Source organism: Sus scrofa, chromosome 5 (genome assembly GCF_054392235.1).
Source record: "Sus scrofa isolate SSC_HxYL_T2T_F1_AM1 chromosome 5, Sscrofa_HxYL_maternal_Yorkshire_Landrace_v2.0, whole genome shotgun sequence".
Taxonomy (NCBI): Eukaryota; Metazoa; Chordata; class Mammalia; order Artiodactyla; family Suidae; genus Sus; species Sus scrofa.
In genome coordinates, this window is record NC_139387.1 from 13,932,832 (window position 1) to 13,949,584 (window position 16,753).

Sequence of the window (16,753 nt, forward strand, 5' to 3'; positions counted from 1 at the left end):
AAGTCAAGCACCTTTCCAAATGGCTACCATCACACTCCTGCTTTTCACCCCACCTTTCCAACAGGCGCCATTTATCTATAGCTTCCATCCTGCCCAGCTTCCTTCTCCCCCTTCCTCCTGTCAATTAGACTCAAGTGGAGCCATCATATGGGATGCATTTCATCAAAATAATCATGCCAAGGGCTGGAAGGGAAGAGCCAAAGTGAGAAAGCTGAAGGGTCAAGGCTTTCCAAATACCAGAGGGCAGATGAGACATATCTTAAACTCTTCTTGAAAGGCATCCACTGCCAGACTCAAGGCCCCTGGTGGTTTTATCTTGGTTATTTTTTTTCTTCTTTCCCCTGCAGGTGAGCATGACAGTTCATCCCTGGTTTTGGTCCCCAGAGGATGTCCATAGACTTGGCATTTGCAGAAAACATTGCAAGTCAGTGGGTGCGCTCCACTTTGATGCTGTTACCCTTCTAGGAACACAGGCATCTGCTGGGTGTAGAAAAAGCCGTCAGCCTGTGCTTTTTCTAAATCATTAATATGCCACTGGCATCATGACAAATTGGCACCGATCGTCAGGCTCAGCAACTGGGAGCAACCTGTTTTGCAGACTAAGAGAAACAGCTGTAAAACTCGGGCAAAAATCTGGTCGACTGTGTTCCAATACAGTTTAGGTCAAGAAGCAGATTGGTGAAGTAGAAAAGGCATAGTTTTGGGAGCCAGAGGGATCTAGGTTTGAATCCTGATGTTTCTGCTCACTGGCTAGGAGTAGCGAGCCATTTTTTTTAGGCATTTCCCTCATCTGTAAAAATGGGGAGATAATTACAGTTCTTGCAGAACTGCAGTCATGATTAGAGAGAATCCTTTTCTTTTAAGTGTCTAGAATAAGACTGGTGCATGGATGGTTTCTGGCAGTAAGACAGTGAAGATAGCGTAGTAGCAGGATGAGTTATGGTTGTAGCAATAGCAGCTGTAATAGGAGTTGTTATAGTGTAAGTATTAAGAATTGCAGTTATTATAATAGGAACAGTAAAGTGATGAACATTGCTAGTTATGAGCCAGGAGACTGGGATTGTGCCAGTGATTGAGTCAATAGAATGAGTGGTAGCTTGAGAATCGAGAGACCTGATGTCTAGTTTTGGTAGCTTCTCAATATTTTGTGAATCAGTGTCGTGTTGTGGGAAATTGTAAGATTTTATGGTCCTCTCCAACTCTTTATGTAGATGCCCTTCTCTTACCTGTGATAACATACCAGTTAAAGAGCAATTATTTCTTCCTGGTTCTGTGTGATTTAAGTGTTAATGAAAAATAATAGCAATTTATGCTAACTTATATTGAGTATTGCCATGTATTGGGAATGTCCCAATTTTACACATTTTTGCTTCATTAAATTCTTATTTATAAGTACTCTATGAGCTATGTCTCAATTTTATTTCTATAGTTCAGTGTTGAGGCATAAAGAAGGTAAGTATCTCACCCAAGGTCACAGAGCTTGTGGTAGAATCAGAATTAGAGTCTAGGAAACTTGGCTCCAAAGCTTGTGTCCAAACTGTTTAGAATACGATCCTGCCTTAATGAAAGTTGTCACAACTTGGAGGGTAGGGCATGCCGTGGCTTGTATCCTGGAGAAGATTTTTATGTACAAGTGGATGCTACAATCTATCAAGAGTGGTTTAGTGCAGCTGAGATGCCAAGACCTAAGGACAGATGAATTGCTTTTGTTTATTTAACCAGTCAGGTAATGCACCAACAAACAACCGATGATAAAATACAGCTTGTTTTCAAGGGTTAGTGAGCCATCCAGTCATGTTGAGGGGAGGGTTAGTCTGGGGAATAGTGAAAGATTATGTCAAGCTAAATTGGAGCTACAATGAGGAGACAGACACCTCCTTTCTGGGTGGACCTATCATCCCCCCTTCTCTCTTTGGAGGGCTTCCACTCTTGATGATGCTGGAATTATCTATTTCATTATCTTGTAAGCCCTTTGAGATCTGTGACAATTTCAGTGTTCTCCTGACCAGGCAGCTATATGTGTCTTCCATCAGGGCTTCCCAGGCCAGTTCGATCACCTGCCCATAATAGACTAACCTGTCTCTGAGAAGGAATTTAACCTCAGAGGTTGGAGTAAGATAAGAAACCAAAATCAGCACAAACTTATCTGTCATGAGCTTCATTTCTTTCTCTAGAAAAAGCAAGAGATGCTTTTATTTTTATTTTTTGGAAATTCTAGGTCCATAAATACTTACACTCTGATTTCCAGGGTCCTTTTAATCTGCTACTCGGCAAGGGCAAGACTTAGACGTAGTTGCTTTAGGATGCCCACCAATGCAGTGTTTCATCACTCCTCTTGCATGTGAGAGACCTGGCATTAAATTCCAGGAGGGCAGTTATTTTACTAAAGAACCTAAAAGATACTATTCTATAGTCCTCTGGTCTCTATTGCCATTCATAAGAACACTGCTGTCAGTCTCGTCATAATTCCTATGTAGGGTAATCTTTTTTTCCTTTCCCGTTGTTTCTTTTTGTCTTTGATGTTCAGAAGTTTTGCCATGATGTGTCAAGATATGGGTTGGATTGTATATCTCAGGACTCAATGTGCCTTTTCAAGCCATCTTTGCTCCTTTCAGAAAACTTCACAGGTGTAATCTCCTCAAATATTGCCTCTCCTCTATCCTTTCCACTTTTCCTTCTAGGATCTTTACATTCTTTCTAAAATTTCTTTCTTTTTTTGGGGGGGGGGGTCTTTTTGCTATTTCTTGGTCTTGGGCTGCTCCCGCGGCATATGGAGATTCCCAGGCTAGGGGTCCAATCGGAGCTGTAGCCACCGGCCTACACCAGAGCCACAGCAACGCGGGATCTGAGCTGCGTCTGCAACCTACACCACAGCTCACGGCAACGCCGGATCGTTAACCCACTGAGCAAGGGCAGGGATCGAACCCGCAACCTCATGGTTCCTAGTCGGATTCGTTAACCACTGTGCCACGACGGGAACTCCTCTTTCTAAAATTTCTTTCAGATGTTATCTTTGCACTTATGTCTTCATTTTAAAAATATCTTATAATTTTGTTTCTCTGTAACATAATCTACTTCATTTCTTTGGGTTTATCTTCCAGTTTATTGATTCTTTTTTTTTTTTTTTTGGCTATATCTCATTTTCTATTTAAATCCACCATAGCGTTTTCAATTTTTTTTTTTTTCTCTTTTGTTGTTGTTGTTGTTGCTATTTCTTGGGCCGCTCCCGCGGCATATGGAGGTTCCCAGGCTAGGGGTTGAATCGGAGCTGTAGCCACCGGCCTACGCCAGAGCCACAGCAACGCGGGATCCGAGCCGCGTCTGCAACCTACACCACAGCTCTCGGCAACGCCGGATCGTTAACCCACTGAGCAAGGGCAGGGACCGAACCCGCAACCGCATGGTTCCTAGTCGGATTCGTTAACCACTGCGCCACGACGGGAACTCCGCGTTTTCAATTTTAATGACTATGTTTTTTATTCAAGGTTTTATTTTTTTCAAATATGTATATTTGTTCATACTCCTTGTTTTTTATGACTTTTATCTTGTCTCTATTTTTCATGTTATTATATATTTTTTCCAGATATTGTTCCATGTAGTGTGAGTACTAATTTTATCACTTGCTAAATTTTTCTCATAATTTTATTATTAATATATAATTTTAGATGGAAACTCATGTTTATATGATATTGGCTTTTTCCTGTGGCAGTCCATATATCTTATAGGTATCTTTATGGTCCTTTTGAGTTCGTAGCTGCTAAGATCCTTGTGACAACACTCATTCCACAACAAATTTTTTATTGTTATTTCCGCCAACACACTTTTTTTTTCCCCACTGTACAGCGTGGGGACCCAGTTACACATACATGTATACATAATTTTTTCTCCCATTGTCATGCTGCATTGTAAGTATCTAGACATAGTTCTCAGTGCTACACAGCAGGATCTCATTGTTAATCCACTCCAAAAGCAATAGTTTGCATCCATTAACCCCAAGACCCCAATCCCTCCCACTCCCCCCCCAGGCAACCACAAGTCTATTCTTCAAGTCCATGATTTTCTTTTCTGTGGAAAGGTTCATTTGTGCTATATATTAGATACCAGATATGAGTGATATTATATGGTATTTGTCTTTCTTTTTCTGACTTATTTCACTTAGTATGAGAGTCTCTAGTTCCATCCATGTTGCTGAAAATGGCATTATTTCGTTCTTTTTTATGGCTGAGTAGTATTCCATTGTGTATATATACCACATCTTCCTAATCCATTCATCTGTTGATAGACATTTGGGTTATTTCCATTTCTTGGTTATTGTGACTAGAACTGCGATGACCATGCTGGTACATGTGTCTTTTTTAAGGAAGGTTTTGTCTGGATATATGCCCAAGAGTGGGATTGCTGGATCATATGATAGTGTCTTTATTTCTTATTTAGGATTTTCTGAAGGATAGTAATAATTTGAATTCAGACTACCTACCAGGCGTGCTTAAGGCTCAGTATTTCTACTTATGGTGACTTTATTTTCTAACCCACAGTTATATAGAAACTTATCTGAGCTGGAATGAAGTTTTATCTCCTTTTCACAGATGGAATGGCATTTCAAGGCTCCCATCTTTATGTAAGGGGCTTCATTAAAGCTCAATCTCTCTCTCTCTCTCTTTCTCCACCCCTGCCTCAAGCCAAGTCTCTTGCCCTTGTATGGCTGTAACCATCCCAGACTCTAGTTTATATGATCCATATATAAGACCAGCAACGCTGTGCAGCACCATCTGTTAACATTTGCCTCGACTTATTTCATTTCTAGCTACTGTTTCTTTTTCTTCCTTTTGGGCTCAACATAAGACCAGGAACATGGCTGGTATAACAGAAACAGTATATATATTTAATAGCCTCTGTCTAGTTTTAATTTAGCCGGTATTTTAGCACTAAAAATCCCTGCAACATTAGTTCTGACATGTTGTCAGAAGTTGCCCTCTCCTGACATCACAGATGCTTAGTTTTCAGATGGAGCCAATGTTGAAAAAATGCACAGGTTTATCTTCAGAGTTGCTTCCATAGCATTCCTCTGATTTTGAGGCAATAGCCTAGAAACAGACCAATTGTGCTGGGTAAATATTTACTCCCATGTAATGTTTGCTAAACAATGTAGCAGTCATGGTAAGGATGCCCTTCCATCTCAGCTATAATGATTCAATTTGAGCTGCATCCACACTACATTGATCCTTTATCTGTATCACCGGTACCTATCATTATGGTTGGTACATGAGAAAAACAACCATAACAACTCACATTTATTGAGCTCCTACTTTTGTACCAGGCACTGCTCTACTTACTCCACATATACAATTCTATTTTTTCTTTATAGCAAAGGAACTGAGGCACAGAGACAAATTAACTTGCTGATAGTCACAAGCTAATACGCGGCAGGGCCAGTATCCAAATCCAGCCATCCTGGTAGATGAGTACCTCTGATGAGCAATTAAATGAATAGAAATATGCTGAAGTTATTATTATTATTACTATCATCATCATTAAACTTGGAGAACAAGAATGTGTTTGAGTGAGATCCTCTCTGTGAGTGAATGGAAGACTGATGGGCAAGGGAACCAGGAGGCAGGAAGTATCTTAAGGAGGCTGTGCAGGAGTATGCCCAGCCCAAAAGTTTACATTCTAATTAGACCTGCTGCAGATTGCTCCTCCATGCCTGGCCCCAAGCACATTACTTATGTAACTGATCATTGCAGGAAGCTATTCTTTGAAATCTAGCTTTTCTCCTTCTCAACTTTTCAAGCCTTATAACTACAGATAAAAGGTTTAAAATGAAGCAAATTAAAAAATTATCTTTGGTAGCACCATGTAGATACAGTGCTTGGTACAGCGGAAAGAGCATATTTTTAAAAAGGAGGGTCAAATCCAAGCTCCACTACTTACGGTGCCTCAGTGCTCCCAGTTGCAAAATGGAAATGACAATAGCAGTGTTGTTATGAAGTCCAGCTTAGATAATGTAACTGGGGGAGGGGTCCTGTATCTAGACAACAATATTTCTGGTCATTTGATGGTAGAAAGAGGGGACAAACCTGACAGCATTTCTTCTCTAAGGCCCCTCCGTGTAAACTTGGGCTTGTCTTTGGGACTGGGTCTCCTTCTGAGCAGAAGGGGACACTGCAAGGAAAGTGTGGTCCAGCAGTTAAGAGCACTGGCAGCAGAGCCAAATGACCTGGGTGAAGTCCTGCTCTGCTCTTTGCTGCTGTGTGACGTTAGACAAGTTACCCAGGCTTTCTGTGCCTCAGGGTCAAATGGGGATCTGAGTAGATGCTACCTCATATGGATGTTGTAAGGATCACATGAGCTCATGTTTGGACAGCAGTGCCTGGCATCAGGAGGGGTTATGCAAGTCTGCTAAACACACACACACATGTTATAATTTGGTCATTCAGAACCAAAGGCAAATGCTGAGTTTAAATGCACATACTTTAGACTGGATAGTCAAATGTTCTGTGTAATAATTACAGGGCTATCTTATTTTGTTTTTAATTTGTACTACTTCTTATAAGGCTCTAATAAAGAGAAGAGAAAGGGGCTGGAATTGCAATGATAGGAGTTTTGAAAGAGGCATCTTCTATCAACAGAGGAATGGATAAACAAGATGTGATACATATATACAATAGAATATTACTCAGCCATAAAAAGAACGAAATAATGCCATTTGCAGCAACATGGATGTAACTAGAGCTCATCATACTAAGAACGTCAGAAAGTGAAAGACAAACATCATATGATATCACTTATAGATGGAATCTTAAAAGAGAATACAAATGAATGTATTTGAAGAACAAAAAGACTCACTGATTTTGAAAAACTTGTGGTTCAAAGGGAACAGGAGGAGGGGGAGGGATAGACCAGGGATGGGGATTTTCATAAGCACACTGAGGTATATGGAATGAATGGCCAGACAAGGACCTGCTGTACAGCACAGGGAAATCAACCCTGTATTCTGTGATCATCTACATGGGAAAAGAATCTGAAAAAGAATGGATACGTGTGTATGTATAACTGAATCACTTAGTTGTACAGCAGAAGTTATCACTGCGTTATAAATCGATACTTCAATAAAATTTTAAAAAATGAAAAAAATAAAATTGTTTTGCTGAAGCCCTTTGGGGAGTTTGGTGTTTTAGGGCATGAGCCAGCTGTTCTCCTTGTATTGGTGCATTATAATAAATGCTGCATTTTCCTTTGCCATAAATAAGTAAATACTGTGGGTCATGTTAGTGGAGGAGTTTCACGGGAAAGGAAAGGATGGTGGGTCCTAGAAGCCATGACAATGGATGTCTAGTTGCAGTGCAGTGTCCTGGGTTTATTCTTAAACTCCAGTCAAAAGTATCCAGCATGGCAACCTTGCAGCCCTGTGTTAACTGTGCGCTGGGACTTCAAGGAGGGTCCTGCATCCACTCTGGTGGATGAGCTTATGTGGCACTGTGCATAGTGGCCCCGGGAGGCTGGTGGCACCATGGAGACATGTCAGCCAATGTGAACAGACTTAAGTTCAGAAAATAGCTCGGAGGGAAAGGTGACAAGCAGCAAATAGGTTTGGGGAACACAAAGCCATCTTTGGGAACTCTCAGAAACGCCTAGGAGATGCCTTGTCTTTCCATCGAGCTCCAGGATGAGGGTTTACATTATTTGGCTATGTAAACATAAAGACTTACTCTAAAATTTTATAAAAGATGCATAGAGCATCTATCCTTAAAGCAGCCAGCGCGATGCCTAGCACATCATGGATACTAAATCATTGATCATTTCCTTTCACTTAGTTTTTCTCTCCTTTGTGGACTAAGGCAAACCAGAATTAGGGGCAAGAGGGTGGCAGCTTCCTCCAGCCCTGCTCCTGGGCCCAGAGCATCCTCCGTGAGTCACTCTCAGCTGCCTGACCTGGCTGGTCCCTGTCACACCCAGGGCTTCACCACCTGGGGACACCTGTTCCAGGACAACCAAGCAGATGCAGGAAAGCAGCATCTTCTGCTGGGTTGCTGAGCCAGACGCTTCCTCCACAAGCCATTTGACAACCCTGACAGCCAATGCAGAGCGGACTTCATCAGGAAGTGTGGAGTGTGAAATTATCTGGGTTTCCAGCCAGCTATCTGGCAGGAACTTGCCTGCCCAGCAGGGTCCAGACTTACCTAAGCCTTTCCTGCAAAAGAAGAAAACAATCTCTTCCCTCTTCTGCTCTCAACAAATGACTCTGAATAATTATTCTGATTCATTTCCTTTGGCTGGCAGGCTTGGCCCTGTCTTCTTCTGACAGGGGTTGACAGCCTGTGAGCCTGTGGCCTCGCTCTCCTGCTTCTTCCAAACACCAGCTCTCCCTGTCCTGTTGCTAACAAGTGTCACAATTTGCACTGCCTTTGATAAAGCCTGCAGGTGGGGATCAGATGCAATGTTCAGCCGGCACCAGAGAGTTTGCTGGATCCCGGTTCAGGTCGTGGTGGACCCGGAACTGGGGCCATGTTTCCTCAAGTGTGATACTTTCACGATATTAACACATGACGTGGTTTTCAGTCTTGGGAGGTTTAAACATTTTACTGCCATACAACAATACTGAGACTATAAAGCATCCCTTTAAATTAGGATTTTTACTCAAAACATTTAAGGTGAAAAGGTGATTTGATTTAAAAATTATCAACAACTAGTACTGGCGGAACATGGGTTTGGAGGTAATATAAAGTGATATAAGAATGACTATATTACACAAAGGTAATATAAGAATGAATAAATGGGAGGAAAATTTGACACAGAGAAAGCGGTACTGTGTGCACACAAGGGAAGTATATTCATTTATCCATCCATTTGGTAGCTTTCTGAGCACCCGTGATGCTAGGCTGTTGCAGAGATGGGGAGAGCTGAAGTGATTGGTGATTGAACGAGGACACTGACCCATGGCTGGATCACGCTGAGTGTCAGTGAATGGTTTTGGGATTGGGTGACTGGTGTTTAGCAATAGCAAGTTGCAGGGCCAGGTGCTGGGTAGATGTGAGAAATATCTGGTATCAGACCTAAAATAGGGTAATGTTAGAGGCTGGTCCATGCAGATCTTGGGCATCTTCAGTTAGATATAAAAAATATGGTTCCTGACGTCCAAACTGAGTCACGAGACCAATCTGGTAGTTGGCCTTTGAGGGACTGATTTACACAAGGGCTGCTTCTACTAAATGAGGGGAGAAGGAACTTGGTATATGGGTGTCCCCTTCCCCTAACACCAGCATTGACTGGCTCCGACTGTAGGACAGATTGGGTACCACACAACACTGAAGGGTATCGCTCTCATCTTAGCCCTTGACCATTGGCACCTGAATTGTGGCAATTTCTGGACAGATGATGATCTGTGTGTTTAACTTTTTTTTCTTTTTTGTCTTTTTGCCTTTTCTAGGGCCACTCCTGTGGCATATGGAGGTTCCCAAGTTAGGGGTTTAATTGGAGCTGTAGCCACTGGCCTACACCAGAGCCAGAGCAACGTGGGATCCAAGCCACATCTGCGACCTACACCACAGCTCACAGCAATTCTGGATCCTTAACCCACTGAGCAAGGCCAGGGATTGAACCCTCAACCTCATGGTTCCTTGTTGGATTCATTAACCACTGCGCCATGACGGGGAACTCCTATTTAACCATTTTTGATGAGATGGACGTGAAATGTCTTGGGAGAGGGGCACCATAGGCAAATTCTCAAGAGGATTCACACTGGGCATCTCATTCCTTTTGATTTGGACTTTTCCTACCCTCAGTATTTTTGAATCACAGAAATAAACCTAGACACTTATGGTCAATTAATCTTTGACAAAGGAGGCATGAATATACCACAGAAAAAAGACAGTCTCTTCAGCAAATGGTATTGGGAAAGCTGGACAGCCACATGTAAATCTGTGAACTTAAAATACACCTTTGCATTGTACACAAAGAATACTCATCAGGGCTTAAAGATTTAAAACTAAGACATGATATCACAAAACTCCTAGAAGAGAACATAGTCAAAACATTCTCTGGCATAAATCATACCAATCTTTTCTTTGGTCAGTCTTCCAAGGCAATAGAAATAAAAGCAAAAATAAACAAATGGAGCCTAACCAAATCTATACGCTTTTGCACATCAAAGGAAATGATAAACAAAACAAAAAGATAATTTACAGACTGGGAGAAAATATTTGCAAATGATGCAACCAACAAGAGCCTAATTTCCAACACATACAAATAGCTCATGTAACTCAACAACAATAAAAACAAACAACCAAATCAAAAAAACGGGCAGAAGACCTCAACAGACCTTTCTCCAAAGAGACATTCAGATGGCCAACAGGTATGTGAAAAGATGGTCAACATTGCTAATTATGAGAGCAATGCAAATCAAAACTGCAGTAAGGTATCACCTCACACCAGTCAGAATGGCCATCATTAAAAAGTCCACAAATAACGAATGCTGGAGAGGATGTGGAGAAAAGGAAACCCTCTTACACTGTTGGTGGGAATGTAAATTGGTGCAGCTACCATGACAAATACTATGGAGGTTCCTTCAAAAACAAACAAAAAAACTACCGTGTGATTCAACAATCCCATACCTGGGCACATATGTGGACAAAACTCTACTTGGGGAAGTTATATGCACCTCAATGTTCACAGCAGCACTATTTATAATTGCCAAGTCATGGAACCAAACTAAATGTCCATTATTGACAGATGAACAGATAAAGAACAGATAAAGAAGATGAAGAATACACACACAGATGAAGAATATTACTCAGCCATTAAAAAGAATGAAATAATACCATTTGCAGCAACATAGATGGATGTAGAGATTATCGCACAAAGTGAAGCAAGGTGGAAAACGAAAGACAAATATATGGTCACTTATATGTGGAATCAAAAAAATGATACAAATGAACTTACTTACAAAATGGAAACAGACCCACAGACATAGAAAACAAATTTATGGTTACCAGAGAAGAAAGGAGGGGAGGGATAAATTAAGAATTTGGGATTAGTGGATTCAAACTACTGTGTCTAAAATAGATAACCAATAAGGTCCTACTGTATAGCATAGGAAACTACTTATTACTACTAATTACTGTCTTGTAATAAAGTATAATGGAAAAGAAAAAAATATTCTTGGCTCATTTTCTGCTCATATCAATGCCTCTTTAGCACTGGTTATTAGGAAGTGGGTAAATAACAATCTAATTTCTCCACCAGAGAAATAGGCAAAAATGTCAGGCAGACAGATCAAAATATCACCCTTATGATACATGAGATGAATGAAATGAATTGGGTCTTTTGTAAAGTCATCTTGCTAATTAACCCTGAGTAAGACATGCTCGTTTATCCTAATACTGGCCCAAATTCTTACATGTCTCCCCCTGTAGGGGTAGTCCCTTTGCAACATGGCAGAGAGAAGGTGAGAAAAGGTACACAGATGTAGGTAGGCCAACATAATATAGAGGAGATTGGAAAGGTCTGAAATTCCGTAACAGATCATTATGCCTCCTCTGGGAAAAAAGCCTGTAATGTTACTCAAATATCCCTGTCAAATGATCTACAGATTCAAAATTTCAATGGCATTTTTCTCATAAATAAAAATATAATCCTAAAATGTGCATGAAATCACAGAAGACCCTGAAGAGCCAAAGGAATCTTGAGAGGAAAGAACAAAGCTGGAGTCTTTACATATTCTAATTTAAAATTATATGACAAAGCTGTAGTAATCAAAACAGTATGGTGTTCATTAAAATGCACTTTGATCCATGGATTAGAATATACAGCCCAGAAATAAACCCATGCATACATATGTTGTCAATTAATTTATGACAAGTCATCAAGAATATGAAGTGGGGAAAGGATAGTTTCTTCAAAAAAAACCTTATTGGGGAAACTGGACAGCCACACGCAAAAAAAATGAAACTAGATCCCCGTCTTACTCTAAACACAAAGATCAATTCAAAATGGATGAAAGACTTGAATGTAAAACCAGGAACTGACATAGAGAACAAACTTGTGGTTGCCAAGGGCAGGGGGTGGGATTGATGGGAGGTTTGGGCTTAGTAGATGCAAAGTATTCCATTTAGAATGGATAAGCAATGAAGTCTTCTGGTACAGCACAGGAAACCATATCCAATCTCCTGGGATAGAACATGATGGAAGATAATATGAGAAAAAGAATGCATATACATGTACGGCTGGGTCATTATGCTGTCCAAAAGAAATCTGCATAACACTGTAAATCAGCTATACTTTAATTATAAAAAGCAGTAATATAAAAAATTTAAGAAATAAAACCAAAAACCATAAACATCTGGAAGAAAGCGTAAGGGATAAGCTTCTTAACACTGGTCTTGGCAATGAGATTTTTGGGTTTGACCCCAAAAGCAAAGGCAACAAAAGTGAAAATAAACAAGTGGGACATCAGGTTATACTTTTTTTTTTTTATAATTAGCACTTTTAATACAAAGCAGCAGCAACATTTAGACTTCAGAACTCTATCTTGACCTTCATTTGGCAGGCAGCCACTTACAGGACATCAAGACTAGCATGAGAGAAAAAGAGTGGAGAAACAGGGAGAGCACAGCCCTTTCCCCTGGATGTTTATAAGTGACTTTGCTAGAGATGTAGACAAGCACAATATTTGTAACCAGAGTCATATGTCAAAATACCTTCTTTGATTAATTCCTTTTATTTATTGGCCACACCCATAGCATGTGGAAGTTCCCAGATCCCAGGGATCGAACCCAATCCTCAGCTGCGACCTGCACCACAGTCGTGGCAATGCCAGATCCTTAACCCACTGCAGGGGAACTTCCAATTAATTCCTTTCTGTTCCCCCCCCTCCCTTTTTTCACAAGGGCAAAGTATTGAGCAGAAGAGAGATGTGCCTTATAATGTTAATAAGTTTCTGAATGGTGGAAGGATGTCCTATACTTCCGCTTCGAGTGTGTGTGGTGGGGAGTGGAAACCTAGGGCCCCCTGGGATGTCCTCCCTGCCCATCCAATTTTCCAGGGTCTCCCTTCTATGGGGGTGGGAGAGAGAATAGTAGGGCAGATCGGAGCCCAGGAGCCTTGCTCTACCCAGGCAAATCTGAAGCTCCATCCCCTAAATAACAAGGGATTACACGCAGCTGTCTTTCTAAGAGAATGAGCGTGGAAGATTCAGCTGGAGGATTTCTAGGAGTTGGTGGGAGAGGGAGGAGGGCAGCCAGCACGGGCTGTCAGAATGTACAAGATGCAGAGATTGATTCCTCTTCTGTGGCTGCATCCTCTGCTAAGCCACATGTGACTCAGAGGAGTCTATGGGCAGCTTCAGTGCCATGCAGGCAATTTAAAACTTTCCAAGATGATCCTTCAATACCTGTTTTAGGCTCAGAGGGAAAACAAAACAAAACGGGCTCACAGACAATTCTAGGGGAGGGTCAGGAAAGTGAAAAGCTTATGCCCATGCTTTCTTCAAATGAGAAAGAAGAAAGGACCTAAAATTTCTTCCCGTTTCACTAAGCCAAGTTCTTCTATCCGTGTCTCTGCTTACTCTCTTTTTCTATGCTAACTCCCTACATCACCTCCCTGTCTTCCTTTGGTCTTTTATTTGGTTTTGGGTTCATTTTTTTTTTCCCCTCCTTGAGTTTTTCACATTTTAAACAACTGTTAAAACAAAAGTTGGTGAAACAGCCAAATATGGTTTTAAAGCCTAACCTCTGAGCTTCTAACAGCATTAGCATGGTATCTCTCCCCAGAGAGACAGTCATTTTGAGAAAATGGCTCGAGCTGGCAGCAGACTCAATAAATTCCATGCTGCCTGAGCTGTGCGCGACCTCACAAATCCAAAGATGGCCTTTCTTTGTCCCTTCCCATTACGAGAGGTTAGCAGTTCTCCCCAGAGCCCAAGGTAGTGGAATTCAAGATTGAATCAAGTTCAACTTTAGTTGGACGAACCTAGCGTTAGCAGTCCTTGCAGAATAGTACAACAAAAATCACGTGGACTTTTATCAGACAGTAATCTCAAAGTTTTGTTTTCTTCCCCTTCTTTTCAGGACAAAGTCTGTTTGAGGGGGAGCATCCTTGATGAAAGATATTACTGTGAATAAACTATCCCTGGTGACTGGGGGGGGGGGGGGAGTTTGACCCTAACTGCTGCTCTAAGCTTCCAATTACCTGCTTCACAGGCTGGTCAGTCTGGCAGGCATGGGGTCTGAGTTCTGCTAGCTTGAAAGACAGACTTCAGCATCAAGAAGAGCAGAAGGCCATTTCTGACAAGGGTTTAAAGCCTTCCTAACTGAAGAAGGAATCCTAAGGAGTGCTATCCAATTGGGTTTAGAGAAAGACACTGGATTTGGAATCAGGAAGATATGGAAGATCTAGGGTTCCTTTCCAAAGACGTCATACTTTGGTTGACCCATTACTCAATGCTTCTGGCTCCCCACTCCGCAGAGCACTCTGCTAACTCCGAGAAGGAGATGGCACAGTATGGAGAAGAGTTTCTCAGTGTTAGCACGCACCCAGTGCTCCTGGGGAGGGTGTTAATAATGCTGATTGCCACATGTGCCAGAGATATTTTAATGCAGAAAATCTGGGGTGAGGTCCTATCAATTACAGGCACCTCAGGTGACCCTTGTAAAGGTAGCTCTTTGCCAACGTTATGAGAGACACCGGCTTTAGTGATGAAAGCGCAATCTTTGCATCTTATGGACACAGCTTAATATCTTTACATCACTCCTTTAACCAGAATCATGAAAATTTAAAACTATACAAAAGCAAGGATAAGAGGGAAGTTTATAGCTATAAATGTTTACTTAAAAAGAAGAAAAGAATTGGGAGAGAGGTCAGGATGGCGTCAGAGCAACCCCGAGCCCTCCTCCTCTCAGGAGCACACCAAAACCACAGCAATGTGTACAACAGCCATCCGTGGAAAAGACTGGAACACTCCCCGCCTCGCCACCAGAAATGATCTTCTACAACAAAATACATAAAGAAGGAACCAAAGGGAGACGCTTAAGAGGGGCAGACTCAGACTCGTGATATAATCAAATCTCACAGCCTCCAGGTGGGAGACCCACACCCTGGAAACTAATTACACTGCAAAGTTCCCAACAGGAATGAGAGCTCTGAGCCCCACATCAGGTTCCCCAGCCCGGAGAGGGGCGTGGGGGTCCTGCACTGGGAGGACGAACCCCCAGAGCACTTGGATTTGGAGAGCAGGGGGGCTGAGCTGCAGAAGCCCCACAGGATGGGGAGAAACAGAGACGTCACTCTGTAAGGGCACACAAACACTCACGCCCAACCAGGTCCAAGGGTGAAAGCAGTAATAGGCCAGGCCTACCTGCTGGCCTTGGAGAGTCTCCTGGAGAAGCAGGGTGTGGCTGCGGCTCAGCCTGGGAACGTCAACACAAGCTGGGGAACATTCAGCCCCAGGAACACTGCTGCTATGTGGGCTGGTAGCTTGCTTCTTCAGCCCCAAAACCTAGCACCCGCCATCAGCCTGCAGGCACCAGTAATGGGAAGCCTTAGGCCAACAACTAACTGGGCGGGGACACAGCCCCGCCTATCAGCAGACAGGCTGCCTAAAGACTAAAGAGCCCACAGCTGTCTCTGAACATGGCCCAGCCCACCTGAGGACCAAGGCCAGCTCCACCCACCAGTGGGCAGACACGGGCCCTCTTGCCAGGAAGCCTGCACTCGCCTCTAGACCAGCCTCGCCCACCAGGGAGAAGAAACAGAAGCAGGAAAACAATGACCACCCCCTAATGCAGGTCTGGCCCTGCCCACGAGCAGGCCAAGGCGAGCTTCCAGACACCCTGCACCCCACACCCAACTGCATCAGGAACACCCTCACTACCACCACCAGGGGTCAGAAATGAGCTCAGGGATCCCGGGGTCCTGCAATCAGATTCCAGGAACCAGCTCTGCTGGCCAGTCCTCCCGCTCTAACTGCAAGATCTGGCTTCACCTGCTAGTGGGTGGGCCGCAGGCAAGGAGCCCGACTCCACCCACCCGTGAGCCAGTGGGGCCTCCTGGGATTCCACCCTCAGGATCGTTAACAGGCCCATCGCCTCACATGGTGACGGTTTTCTTCTCTTTCTCTCGCTCTCTTTGTCTATGTCCTTATATTGTTGGTGCAGAGAGAACCCTCAAGGTCAACCCTCTCAGCACACCTCAAGCACACAGTATAGTGTGAACTGCAGTCCATGCTGTACATTAGGTCTTAACAAGCTATTCATCCCGAGGAACTGAAACTGTGTATCCTGGGACAACACCTTCCCTCCTCTGTGCACATCTGAATGAAGGAAGAGAGGCATGACAGGGTGAAAAGAGCTGTTTCAGCAAGTCCTGTGGAAATCAATAGTTAGCCAGTATGTATCTGAGGAAATTTTATTTTATTATTTTATGTCTTTTTAGGGCCACACCTGCGACATATGGACGTTCCCAGGCTAGGGGTCAAATTAGAGTTGCAGCTGCTGGCCTACACCACAGCCACAGCAACATGGGGTCCAAGCTGCAACTGTGACCTATATATCATAGCTCACAGCAACACTGGATCCTTAACCCACTGAGGGAGGGCAGGGATTGAACCTGTATCTTCATGAATACTAGTCCGGTTGGTTACTGCTGAACCACAATGGGAACACCTATCTAAGGAAATTTTAATTCAAAAAGATGCATGCACACCTATGTTCATAACAGCACTGTTTACAATCACCAAGACACAGAAGGAAGGACGTGTTCA

General features: G+C 42.8%; 1 long non-coding RNA gene across 6 annotated transcripts in view; it reads right to left on the reverse strand.

Moving 5' to 3' along the window:
• The window catches only part of LOC106509271 (uncharacterized), a 107,162-nt gene extending 91,637 nt beyond the window's left edge, over nucleotides 1-15,525 (reverse strand). For all 6 annotated transcript variants that reach the window (XR_014803126.1, XR_014803127.1, XR_014803130.1 and 3 more), the window contains exon 1: nucleotides 15,350-15,525. This is a non-coding gene — a long non-coding RNA (uncharacterized LOC106509271). The remainder of the gene's footprint in view (nucleotides 1-15,349) is intronic.
• Between the last annotated feature and the right edge of the window lie 1,228 nt (nucleotides 15,526-16,753).